The sequence below is a fragment of the Tursiops truncatus genome, chromosome 3, assembly GCF_011762595.2.
Source record: "Tursiops truncatus isolate mTurTru1 chromosome 3, mTurTru1.mat.Y, whole genome shotgun sequence".
In the NCBI taxonomy this organism is placed as follows: domain Eukaryota; kingdom Metazoa; phylum Chordata; class Mammalia; order Artiodactyla; family Delphinidae; genus Tursiops; species Tursiops truncatus.
In genome coordinates, this window is record NC_047036.1 from 151055387 (window position 1) to 151068168 (window position 12782).

Here is a 12782-nt window from a genome sequence, read left to right on the forward strand (position 1 = left end):
GCATGCTGGGAGTTGTAGTCCATGGTCGGGAAAGTCCCAGGATCTTAGCTGCACTGCAGGTTGGTAGGGCCAGAGCTCCGTGTGTGGAAACTGCCAGCTCCCAGACGAAAAGCTACCCTTGACTAGCATTTTATGCCTGGGTCTGTGACAGGCTGAGGGCAGATGGAGGTGGCATAGTAAAGTGACACCCTCAAACCCGTTTCACGGAGGGGAAGTTGAAGAGATGCGAAGGCACTTTGACTAAGAAGAGATGAAGTGAGCAGGGACCCTCTTCCAGGAACAGCTGGGTTAGGCAGGGTTCATACTAGTAGCAGAACCAAAAGGGGAAGCAAATAGCGCCAGCCTCTGCTAGGTAAGGTGGTCGTAACATTATTTCCCTTTTACACTAAGGAAAGTGACACTTGGAGAGGTGCCAGCTCAACTGTCATACCCTGAAGGCTTCTTTTTTCCTTAAAGAGTTTACAAATATGACAAAGCAATAAAGTTGAGGAAGTAAACGAAGTTGAAAAACAATCTATCCACATGTCCAAAGCTTGCCATCAAGGCTCATTTCAAGAGGGCTATAGGGGCTTGGGGCTGGGACTTTTAGATTTCAGCATTTGACCATTGGCCAGGCCTACTGGCGGGACTGAGGGGCTTTCTTCATGCACCTTTAAACTTGAATATACCAGTAATTAGAGTCTTTTCTAAATTCTGTGATTAGCTTATAAATAGCACAATTACATTGCAGTGTGATTTTTTTCTCGTGTTAAAAGTGTTATTTCATGGGCTTCCCTGGTGGTGCAGTGGTTGAGAGTCTGCCTGCCGATGCAGGGGACACGGGTTCGTGCCCTGTTCCGGGAAGATCCCGCATGCCGCAGAGCGGCTAGGCCCGTGAGCCATGGCCGCTGAGCCTGCGCGTCCGGAGCCTGTGCTCCGCAACAGGAAAGGCCAAGACAGTGAGAGGCCTGCGTACCGCAAAAAAAAAAAAAAAAAAAAAAAAAAAAAAAAATTGTTACTTCAGGGCTTCCCTGGTGGCACAGTGGTTAAGAATCTGCCTGCCAATGCAGGGGACACGGGTTCAAGCCCTGGTCCAGGAAGATCCCACATGCTGCAGAGCAAATAAGTCCGTGTGCCACAACTACTGAGCCTGCTCTCTAGAGCCCGTGAGCCACAACAAGAGAAGCCGGCACACCACAACAAAGAGTAGCCCCTGCTTGCCGTAACTAGAGAAAGCCCGCACGCAGCAACGAAGACCCAACGCAGCCCAAAATTAATTAATTAATTAATTAAAATAGACTCTCAAAAAAAAAAAGCGTTACTTTGTAAATTTGCAACTTTTAAAATATGCCATAATTTTTGCCCTCTGTGGGGACAAAGCTGACACCTTGCCCTCCTCCATCACAAGGAAGGCATACACATCACATCTTAGTCAGAAGGGGAGGAAAGAGCACTTTGCACCTTTATATAAATTGCAGGACAGGATCACCTTGTTTCAGTCTTATCCACAAATTAATGAAAACTGAAGGCTTTCCTGGAAGTTACTGACTCTAACTAAGACAACTTTATCCCTGACTCTTGTGATACTGATGTCTGGAGCTGTGACATGATGTTGGCAGATAGTAGCCGTTTGAGAAAATTGCTGTTTTCCCCAAAGAGCAGACTAGCTATAAACTTTTAGCCTTTGCAAGCTTACAGGGTTTTCCCCTTTAAATGGGTGTTGTATTTTTTATTTAGGGAGCTTATTCTTCTAAAGCCTGGACTTCCTTCGAACCCTTCTTTGTAAGTAAACTACTTTTCTAAATGGTCTGGTTGCATAGCTAAAGAGGATTCAGTCGCAGCTGAATCCATGAGGCCCAAGAAGGGCACCTTCAGAGCTGTTTGATCTCAGGCCATTTTTCTCAGTGCCGGGGGTGGATCTCTTGTAGCAATAGAGATTCCCCTCCACTGCCTTTTCTGTGCTTTTTTTCTCACTCTGGTTTTGGTTCTTTTTTTCTTTCTTTCTTTGTTTTAAAGTCTTTATTGCATTTGTTACAATATTGCTTCTGTTTTATGTTTTGGTTTTTTGGCCACGAGGCATGTGGGATCTTAGCTCCCCGACCAGGGATCGAACCCACACCCCCTGCATTGGAAGGTGAAGTCTTAAGCACTGGACCGCCAGGGAAGTCCCTCTGGTTTTGGTTCTTAGCCAAGCCTACTTTTAATTGTCACAGCCACTTTATTTCCCCAAGAGTGGCAGCATCCTTGGGAGGTTGTTCTTTGAGGTCTGATTGTTGGTTCTTATCTGGGGGCAGACAACAGTCAAGGGTCCCTGTGTGTGGTTGACCAGGGAATCTGGTTGCCTTTTTATGTATATTTACAACATACACTTACCACGAAACTAATTTTCTTTTTTAAAAAAAATATTTAATTAATTAATTTATTTATTTATTTTATTATTTTTGGGGGGGCTGCGTTGGGTCTTCATTGCTGTGCATGGGCTTTCTCTAGTTGCTGTGAGTGGGGGTTACTCTTCGTTGCGGTGTGCAGGCTTCTTATTGGGGTGGCCTCTCTTATTGTGGAGCACGGGCTCTAGGCGTGTGGGCTCAGTAGTTGTGGCGCACGGGCTTAGTTGCTCCGCGGCATGCGGGATCTTCCCGGACCAGGGCTCGAACCCGTGTCCCCTGCATGGGCAGGAGGATTCTTAACCACTGTGCCATCAGGGAAGTCCCGAAACTAATTTTCTAAATACTTTTGACTTGGAATTTTCTTTTTGCACCTTCTTGGGCACTTCATACCTTAATAAACTTGGAGCCTCTGAAATTGACCAGAATCTCTCTTACATCCACCCAGGATGCCCCAAATCATCCTGCATTTCTACTTCATGGGGGACGGGCAGAGAGTGGAACCAGACTCTGCCCACCTGCCTTCCTCTAGACATCTGCACTCTCTGGCCAGTACAAGCCCTCAGAAAGGTCCACTCCCTAGATAGACCTGTCAACATTCTCACGACCCATCAGCGGACTGAAACTTGGTCACTGGGATAGTAGCAGGTGGGGCATTTGCATTTTTGGGATCTCTAGACTTGGAACTCTGGAAATCTGCCCCCTATAATATCACAGATAAGGCATTCCACCTAGTAGTGCTTAGGCATTGTCCATTTCCATTGCCCATTTCGCAGCAGAGGAAACTAACACTCTCAAGGGAACTTTGGATAAGATAACTCAGCCAGGAAGCGGCAGAGTTGAAATTCAAGACGGGCTGAGTGCCCAGCTGATAGTTTCGCTGCTGGCTATCCTTGGCCTCAGCTCCTCCACTTTAACGTCCCTGGGGCTAGAGGGTTGAAGGCACATTCCCAAGGAAGAAACAAAGATCAGTAACACCGCCCTCTAGTGGTGAGGGGTAAAGATTTCACTGAAAAAAATAAGGATGCTTGGTCAGCTGTCAGACTGTCCTTAGAGACAAACTTCTCCCGCCTAATATCACAGATGAAGCAACTAAGGTGCAGAGAACAGAAGGAACCCGGCCACTGTCACAAAGTTAGTCTGGGGCAGTTGGTTAGCTAGAAAATGTGTTTTTGTTTCTTACTTTGTGTCAGGTACTATGCGTGGTACTCAGGATACACTGGGAAGGGTCCCTGGATGTTATAGGCTGACTTGTGTCCTCCCAAAATTCATGTGATGAAATCCCAAACCCCAGTGCCTCAGAACTTAACAGTATTTATAGATAAGGGCTGTAAAGGGGTGATTAGGTTAAAATAAGGCTGGTGTCCTTATAAGAAGAAGAAGAGGCCCCAGAGTTACACAAGCACAGGGAAAAGGCCATGTGAGGATACAGTGAGAGGCAATTTGCAAGCCAAGAAGAGAGGCTGCAAAAGAAACCAAACCTGCCGGTACCTTGATCTTGGACTTCTAGGCTCCAGAACTGTGAGAAAATTAATTTCTGTTGTTTAAGCCACCCACTCTGTGATACTTTGTTATGGCAGCCCTACCAAACTCATACGAGGAGACAGACAACGAATGAGAGATTATGAATAATTAAAAGCCAGATATCAGGAGGCAATAGCACCAAGTGCTATGTAATAGGGGGACTGACTCTGGAACATCAGGGGAGGGTGCCCAGAGAAATACGAGTTACAGAGGCAAGGAAGTAGGTGGAAGAGGGTGCTCCACGTGGGGCACCAAAGCAAGGGAAAAGGCCCGGAGGCAGGAGAAAGCTTGTGTCTGAGGAGAATTGGAGGGTGGGGAGCAATTAGCAGAGTCCTTGAGGTGGCAGAGCCCCCACCAGCTCAAGGTTTATAGGCCAAGGTATGGATTTTGGTCTTTCCCCTGAGAGCCATGGGGGTGAGGGGCCACCTGGAAGTGGACATAGTGTAAACAAGTCCATAGTTGGCCTTGGGTGGGGAGGGGAAGAGAGGGGAGAGTTAGAAAGGTTAATGCAACGGGCCCTGGGGTGATTTTGTTAAGCCAGGTTTTATTAGGGTTGGGGTTTATCTGGACGGCAGTTTGAGCACATTTAAATGCATTGGGAAGAATCAGCAGAGAGGGAAGTGTGCAAGATGCAGGTGAGTAAGGGGTTAAGAGCCCTGAGATGCAGGAAGGGCCACCTGGCATTTGATCAATTACCTAGGGCCTACAGGTTTTTCAGAGACCCACAAAAACATCTTTGAATGCTAAAAGTTAAATGATTTTCCAAGAGTTTTTTAAAACTGCAGAATCAAAACTAATATGTTTAATTAAATGTCCGCACAACAGAGTATTACATCAACTTCCTTTATGATAATATTTAACTCTCATAAAGATGCCGTTGCATTTGAAAACAAATTGAGAGCTAGATTTTTCTCACCTTGAAAAATACTCCCAATGAGCAACTTAGTGCTCCCACCGAAAAAAACAAAAGCAAAAAAACATAGTCAATCACAAATTAGACAAGTTGGGACTTCCCTGGTGGCACAGTGGTTAAGAATCTGCCTGCCCATGCAGGGGACACGGGTTCAAGCCCTGGTCTGGGAAGATCCCACATGCCGCGGAGCAACTAAGCCCATGTGCCACAACTACTGAGCCCACACACCACAACTACTGAAGCCCGCGCACCGCAACAAGGAGTAGCCCCCGCTCGCCACAACTAGAGAAAGCCCGCGCACAGCAACAAAGACCCAACGCAGTCAAAAATAAATAAAATAAATAAATTTATTTAAAAAATTAGACAAGTTATCTGTAGCTAAGTAATTTTTAAAGAAAAACTTTTTAATTATTTAAATGTTTTACAGCAATATGTTTAACATGGGACATGAGTACATTTGAATATGTTTGTTTGGTACAGTATGTGGTGGAATGTTGTAAGGAAGGACAGGCTAGGGCAGAGGAGATCTAAAAACCACCCTGGGGTGGGTCCAAAGCATGTGACATGTGAGGGGCTGGCCTCGGAAAGAAGGAAGTTTTCAGTGTGTTTGGTGGAGGAGATGGGCAAGGCCCCCTCTACTGGCTTTTTTGTTGTCGGTGAGGTAGGAGATGAGCTGTCTCTTCTGTCTGTGAGCAGAGAGGGGGAGGTGAGGTGAGGGGCAAAGAGAGAAGAATGCAAAGATTTGAAATTGCCATTTCAGAGAGTGGAGGAGGAGAAACTGACGGGAAAGTGTGGATGACCCAGTGAGGCTGGTCACCATGAGTAACTGATTGTGCCAATGTGTCTAGTTGTGTGTCTTCAGGAGCATAGTTTAATGGTCTGGAAGCAGGAACACCCTGGATTCACCCAGGGCTGGGGTTCAATAGGGTGAGCAGGATGAAGGGTCAAAGGAGGTGAGGAAGTTAACATCACTTGAGTGCCTACATCGTGTGCACAAGAATAGACACTCTTACATACACTGCCTCATCCATAAGGATCATTACATTGGTTACGATGCGTTTGGCTGCAGTCAAGAGAAAAACTCAACTAACAATGGCCTAAAGGTATTTGTTGTTTATTTAGGAGTCTGTAGGAAATTAGACCTCGGATTAGTTTGGAAGCTCCATAATATCCTCAGAGACCTGGGTTTTCCCTTCCCTTTTGTGCCTTCCCTCAGCAAGTTGGGTTTCATTTGCAGGCTTGGACCTCACGTTTGAACTGTGGTCGCTCCAGCTCACAAAGCAGAGCTTCCTCACATGACAGCACTCTCTGTGGGAAGGGAGAAAATTACTTCCTAGAAGGCTAGCAGTCTTCTACCTACAACCCCTGGGTCAGAACTGAGCCAGATGCTCACCCCTACACTAAAACTGATCAACAGGAACTGGAAGGCTCCAATCATCTTAGTTTTAAGTCATGACTCCTCCCAAGGCTGAGCACATACCAAATAAATAAAGTTGGGATTCTGTTAGCAAGAAAAACAGAGGGATGGCTCTGTTGGATATTCCACCAACAGTGTCTGCACAATCATTATCCTCATTTTACAGTTGAAGAAACAGGTTCAAAGAGGTTATGTGGCATGATGAAGGTCACAGTGGGTCTGGAAATTGAGCCCAGATCCTTCTGATACCATTATGCTGTGCCCTGTTCAGGTCTTGCTGACTCTAAGACCAGTTTTCTTTGCATGTAACAATGGTTCCCAACTAGGGGTCCCTATAGCCCCTACAGAGAGTTGGGGAGAGGAGGGAACTTCCTGGGTATTTATTTCCAGTGTAAAAAAATTAATAAACAGAAACCTTAATTAAATAGTCAGGAGACCAGAAGCAGGGAGCTCTCACACTCTGTGATGATGATAACAGAGCCCAAAAGGAATAAGAAAGATTCCTCTTGGGCTTCCCTGGTGGCGCAGTGGTTGAGAGTCCGCCTGCCGATGCAGGGGACACGGGTTCGTGCCCCGGTCCGGGAAGATCCCACATGCCGCGGAGCGGCTGGGCCCGTGAGCCATGGCCGCTGAGCCTGCGCGTCCAGAGCCTGTGCTCCACAACGGGAGAGGCCACAACAGTGAGAGGCCCGCATACTGCAAAAAAAAAAAAAGAAAAAAGAAAGATTCCTCTTCCTTCCTGACAAGGACTCATCCAGTGAAAAGCCATGGACTCTTTGTTTACTGTAGCCCTCCCAGCTTCCTTTTCCCCTTTATAAAAGAGTTCTCCTTCCCTTGCCATGCAAGGACTTGCACATGGCTTCCCACAATTGCAGGCCCCAAATTGCAATTCTCTGCTCATCTTGAATAAACCCACCTTGGCTGGAGAAATATCTGGCAGTCTTTTTATTTTAGGTCAACATTTTGGTGGCCCATATGGGGGCCAGAGATGATCCCCGCTGGTTCGAGGACTGGTGAGCAAACAGATGCAGTACCCACAATTGAGCCCACTGTCACTCACTGCTTTTCTCACCAACCCTGGTCTTTCTCCTGGATCAAGCTCACACTCTCTTTGCCTTTGAAGCTCTCCAGGCTTTTGGGGGGATCTACTTAAAGCTTTCGTCTTTCTGGTTAAGGTCTTGTTCTGTATGCGAGTACTTTTTTTGCACTTTGGTCTGATTTTTGAGATCAGAATGTTTCAATTGAAGCTGGCTGAGAAGCTGTGGGCCCATTCCTATGGGAACAAGAACTGCTTCACTGAAACTGTGCCAGTTCAGCTGTCAGCCCATTCCTTAGGAATAGGGGCTATTCTCTAGAAACTGACTGAGAAAGTCTTTGGCCTGGCTTCTCTGGGACCAACCTGTTTCCTTAGAATTGGATGGTATCAGCTTTCAAGTTGTTTGAGCTGTTTGAAAATTGTTCTTTTACTCTAGAGAAAAACCTGTAAGAAATAGGGTATCAGTTACCTAAATAGTTTGAGGGTGTCCTCCCTATAGTGACTCTGAATGATTTTATGTTTAAAAACTGCATCATTCTTCATGCACATTTCAACAAATGGACCAACCCAACCAAAGGCAATTTAGAATATCAATGGCCATTTGGAGGAACTTTTGAAATCCACAAACTTAATTTCATTAAAACCAAATTGGAGGGCTTCCCTGGTGGTGCAGTGGTTGAGAGTCCGCCTGCTGATGCAGGGGACACGGGTTCGTGCCCCGGTCCGGGAAGATCCCACATGCTGCAGAGCGGCTGGGCCCGTGAGTCATGGCCGCTGAGCCTGCGCATCCGGAGCCTGTGCTCCGCAACAGGAGAGGCCACAACAGTGAGAGGCACGCATACCACAAAAAAAAAAAAAAAAAAACAAAAAAAAAAAACAAATTGGACTAAAATGGCTCAAAAAATTTCCAGAACTGAGTTGTATGCCTATTTCAATTGGTACTTTGAGGATTCCCAATGTTATCAGAAGTCTAAAATTGCCTCTCTGAAAAATAAGATTTTAAGATTAAGTATGGCAAATGAAGAAAAACAAAATGGCTCCCAAAGCCTTGGACTCTTCTTCCTTGGCTTCTTTGTCTCCCATTCTGCCTCTGACACCATCTTATCTCTCTCTCCCTTGGTTCTTCATGTTCAGGCCCTGCTCCCAGCGCCATCTTCCTCCTTCCCTTCTATACCACCTACACCTCCTCTATACTCTCAAGTCCCCCATGCTAAATCTCTCACCAAACTTGTCCTTTTTTCTGAAACTCTCCCTACCCCCTTTTCCTCTGAACCTTTAAAATTAAAGGTTCAGAGGAAAATCTGTCCCTTTAAAATTAAGCCTCCTGAGGACCCAGAGAAAAACCCTTAATTTCTTATATTCCCTGGATTAAAATTAAACTGCGAGCCATAGTTAAAAGATTTTCCCAGAGTAACTGAAGGTCCTCCCGGATTTGCTGAGGAATTTAAAAGTATAGTCATTCAAACTTATGAACCTGGTTTCTCCAACTTATATCAGCTAGTTAATATGCTTGTCAGTGGCCCAGCCTTAGATAAAAACCCCTAATTGGGAAAATCATGAAAGGGCTCTAGAATTACAACTGGGAGAGCAGCCCACTAATTGATTATATGATCAGCCTTGTTCAATTGCTAGGTGACTTCACTGAGCAATTTCTAGGGCTTTTCCAAAGCCTATTGATTGAGACAAAATTCAAGCTTGCCCACAAAAATCTGATGAACCTGTTCATGACTATTACAGTCAACTTCAGATTATTTTTTAAGAAAATTCTCATCTTCCTTCAGATGTTGATTCCCCATGGGTAACTTTTAACTCTGTTTATTAGTGGGCTGAACCAGGACCTTTCCCTTCTAATATAAAGGACCAGGATGAAGTGGGAAATTATGTCCACTCTAGATTTAGGTAATCGGGCAAACCAGCTCTCACACTGTAGGTGAGTCACCACCAAAATTCTTAATCTTCAACTCCAAAAATGAAGTCCCCTCAATAAAATCAACACCCTCCCAGTTTCTGCTATTACTGCAAAGAGCCAGGACATGGAAAAGAGGTTGTTACAGACTCAAGCACTTCAGGCACCATTATCCCTCTAACCAGCCTTTCCAACTTCTTCCCAATTCTCACTGACAGGGCTCCAAGGAACTACAGGGCCGCTTCCCAATCCTCCCTCTTAATCAGCTTGGAGAAACACTCCTCCAGATATGGGATGGGTCTCTTCTCATCCTAACTGACACTACAGCCACACTCTCAGTGCTCAACCTCACTACTATAAAGCAGCCCCTGCCTCGGAGTACTAATACAGTTCAAACAGTGGGGATCTCTAATGAACCTCAAGCGCTTCCTGTCCCTGAACCTATTCTTTTTTATCTAGACCCTTTGAAAGATATACATGCCTTTCTCCTCAGTTCCTCCACCTCATCCATTTATTAGGCCAAGACTTCTTACAGAAGTATCACACCAGGGACTTCCCTGGTGGTCCAGTGGTTAGGACTCCGTGCTTCCACTGCAGGGGGAATGGGTTCTAACCCTGGTCTGGGTCCTGAATGCTGTGTGGTGTGGCCAAGAAATAAAAAAGTATCATGAAATAATAATAGGAAATAATTCTAGAATTTGACAGTAGTCATCAAAGTCACCCACCAGGTGAATTAAATGATCCTTTGACATCTTTTATTTGTTCCATTTCTGACAGTATTAGAGCTTATTCTAGAAACACAGATCATTTGTGCCTATTGAATCAGCTACCATCCCCCTTCTGGGCAAAATCTCCAACTGATGTTGGCAAAATTCATAGCGTACCTCCCATCAAGATTCATACAGACCCCTCAAAACCTCTCCCCAGAATTAGTTAACACCCTATAAGAAGTTCTTCAGGGCATAAGGCCCATAACAGTTACAAGGCTCAAGGCCTCATTATCCACTGTAGTAGCCCTGTAACACTCCCATTTTACCAGTGAGAAAACCTAAGGGTCAAGGGTGGAGGTTTGTGCAGCACCTCAGAGCAACAAACAACACTGTTATCCCTCCACACCCTGTTGTTCCCAATCCTTGTATGTTGCTAACACCCATTCCCACCAGATGTAAATTTTTTACTGTAATTGATTTATGCAGTGCATTCTTTAGTATTCTAGTTGATGAAGCTACCTACCTACCTTTTTGCCTTCACTTGGGAAGAAAAACAATTCACCTGGACAGTAATGTCTCAAGGTTCTACTTGAGACATTACTTCTTATTTCTTGCAAATCCCAGAAGCTGATCTGGATGATATAAAGTCCCCTAGAGGTTCTACTTTGTTGCAATATGTAGATGATTTACTTCTTTTCTCTCTTTCTCAAGGTTTCTCACAGAACGACAGCATCCACTTGCTAAAGCTTTTAGCCTCAAAGGGACCGAAGTTCACCAAAGAAAAATTGCAGTTTGCCCGAACCCAGGTTTGATATTTAGGATATCTGGTATCAGAACAAGGGCTACACTCAGATCCAGATAGACTTCATGGTGTCCTAAGTTTCCTAAAACCCAAAACTAAGTGCCCACTGGGAGGTTTTCTTGGGCTAGTTGGTTACTGCCAAAATTGGATTTCAAATTTCTTATGGCCAAACCTCTGTAACATTTTACTAAACAATAACAACCTGGACCCAATTTTATGAGAACCAGACAACATAGTTTCCAAGGCCTTAAAGGAGAGTTTGATGAACCCACTTGCTCTTGGACATTGCAATTATCAGATTCCCTTTCTCCTTTTTGTTTATGAAAAGGAAAAGAATGCCCTGGGGATATTCACCCAAAAACATGGGACCACCATTGATGCTTAGGGTATTATAGCCAGCAACTGGACCCTGTGGCATGGGGACACCTTCCTTGCCTTAGAGCCATTACGGCCACTGCCCTTTTGGTTAAGAGCACCAAGAAAATTATTGTGGGATCCCCTTTAACCATCTTTGTACCTCATGCAGTAGAAGCCTTCCTGAGTTCTCATCACACTCAACATTTCTCAGTCAGCTGCCTCACCTCCTATGAAGGCCTTTTGTTAACTGCTCCTCATATAACTCATTATGCTCTAATAACTTTTAACCCTGCTACTCTTCTCTCCTCCAACACATATGAGAGACTTCAGAGCCAAACTCAGTTTTGCTTCTTTTTCAGATGAAAAGTATGATAAAATGAGTGGACCTAGGTTCCAGCAACTGTAAAGGGGGATCTAGGATATTTAAAGCATGGTTTTGCAATCACACAGACCTGGTACAAACCCCAGTTGCATCATTTATTGACTGTGGTCTTGGGGAAGTCACTTCCTCTCTCCAGGCTTCAGTTTTCTCTTTTAGGAGGTGGAGATAAGCTGACAAGTTGACAGATAGCACAAGCCAGCCCCAGGTCAGGGGGATACCCAGGAGTCACAGGGAAGTTGGCAGATCAGAGAAACTAGCCCTGTGGCTACCAGAAGAGGGCCGGGCTGGGGTGTGGACAATGGCAGCCCAGAGCAGAATAGGACACAGCCCCATCAGAGTTTTCTGATAGACACACACTTTCTTCTTCCCCACCTTGCCCGGGGGCAGACCTTGGCCAGCCCTATAGCTGTCACCATACTATTACTGCAGGCTGAGAAGGCACTGGCTGGGTGGGGTGGCTTACAGCCTCTGGGTGGGGAGGGAAGTCAAAAACAAGTACAAGGCAGTGAACTGGCCTGTACCTTAGCTTCTCTTCCACCAATCCTCTCCGCCCTCCTGATACCTTAGGCACTAGGTTATGGCAACCATGGGTGGCAGCTTCTAGTAAGAGTCCTACTTGGATAGAGAGAGGTACAGGGAGGTACTACAGGGATGCAGATGTCTGCTCAGGACAGTATAAACCAGGAGGTATAGACTGTACACGAGTCTCCTTCTCAACTCACCAGGAAAAGTTCAAGCTACACTTGGGCTTCGCCCCCTCCCCCAGGCACTCAGTCCTGGCCCCAAAGAAATAGGAGCTCACAGGGGCAGATAAGAGACAGCTGAGGGACACACACCCATCAAGAGAAAGACAACATACAGGGCAACCTTATCCAGACACAGCAGAGTTCATGGACTAGGCAGGACAGGAAATGAAATACCCATTTTAAGTATTATTCTAAAAAGGAAAAGAGAGGATTGGGGAAATATGAAGGAGGAACAAGAAGTCATACAGAAGAACCAACTATAGAGTCAGACATGAAAAATGTCATAGATGAAATAAAGACCTCAAAGTCTGGGGTGAATAGCAGAGTGGATATAGCCAAAGAAATACCAAATAAGCAAGTATTGATATTAAGATCAGGTTGAGAAAATCTCCTAAAAAGCATGAAAAAGGTATAGATATTTTACATGGTACCCCAGTACGTACACACACACACACACACACACACACACACCCTTAAAACAAAAGTTTCATGAGAGGGTGTTATTGTCCACTGTATTCCATATATATATATATATATATATATATATATATATAACATATATATGATATAAATTGATTTCACAATTCACTAATGGTCTTAAACTACAGTTTGAAACACAGGACTGG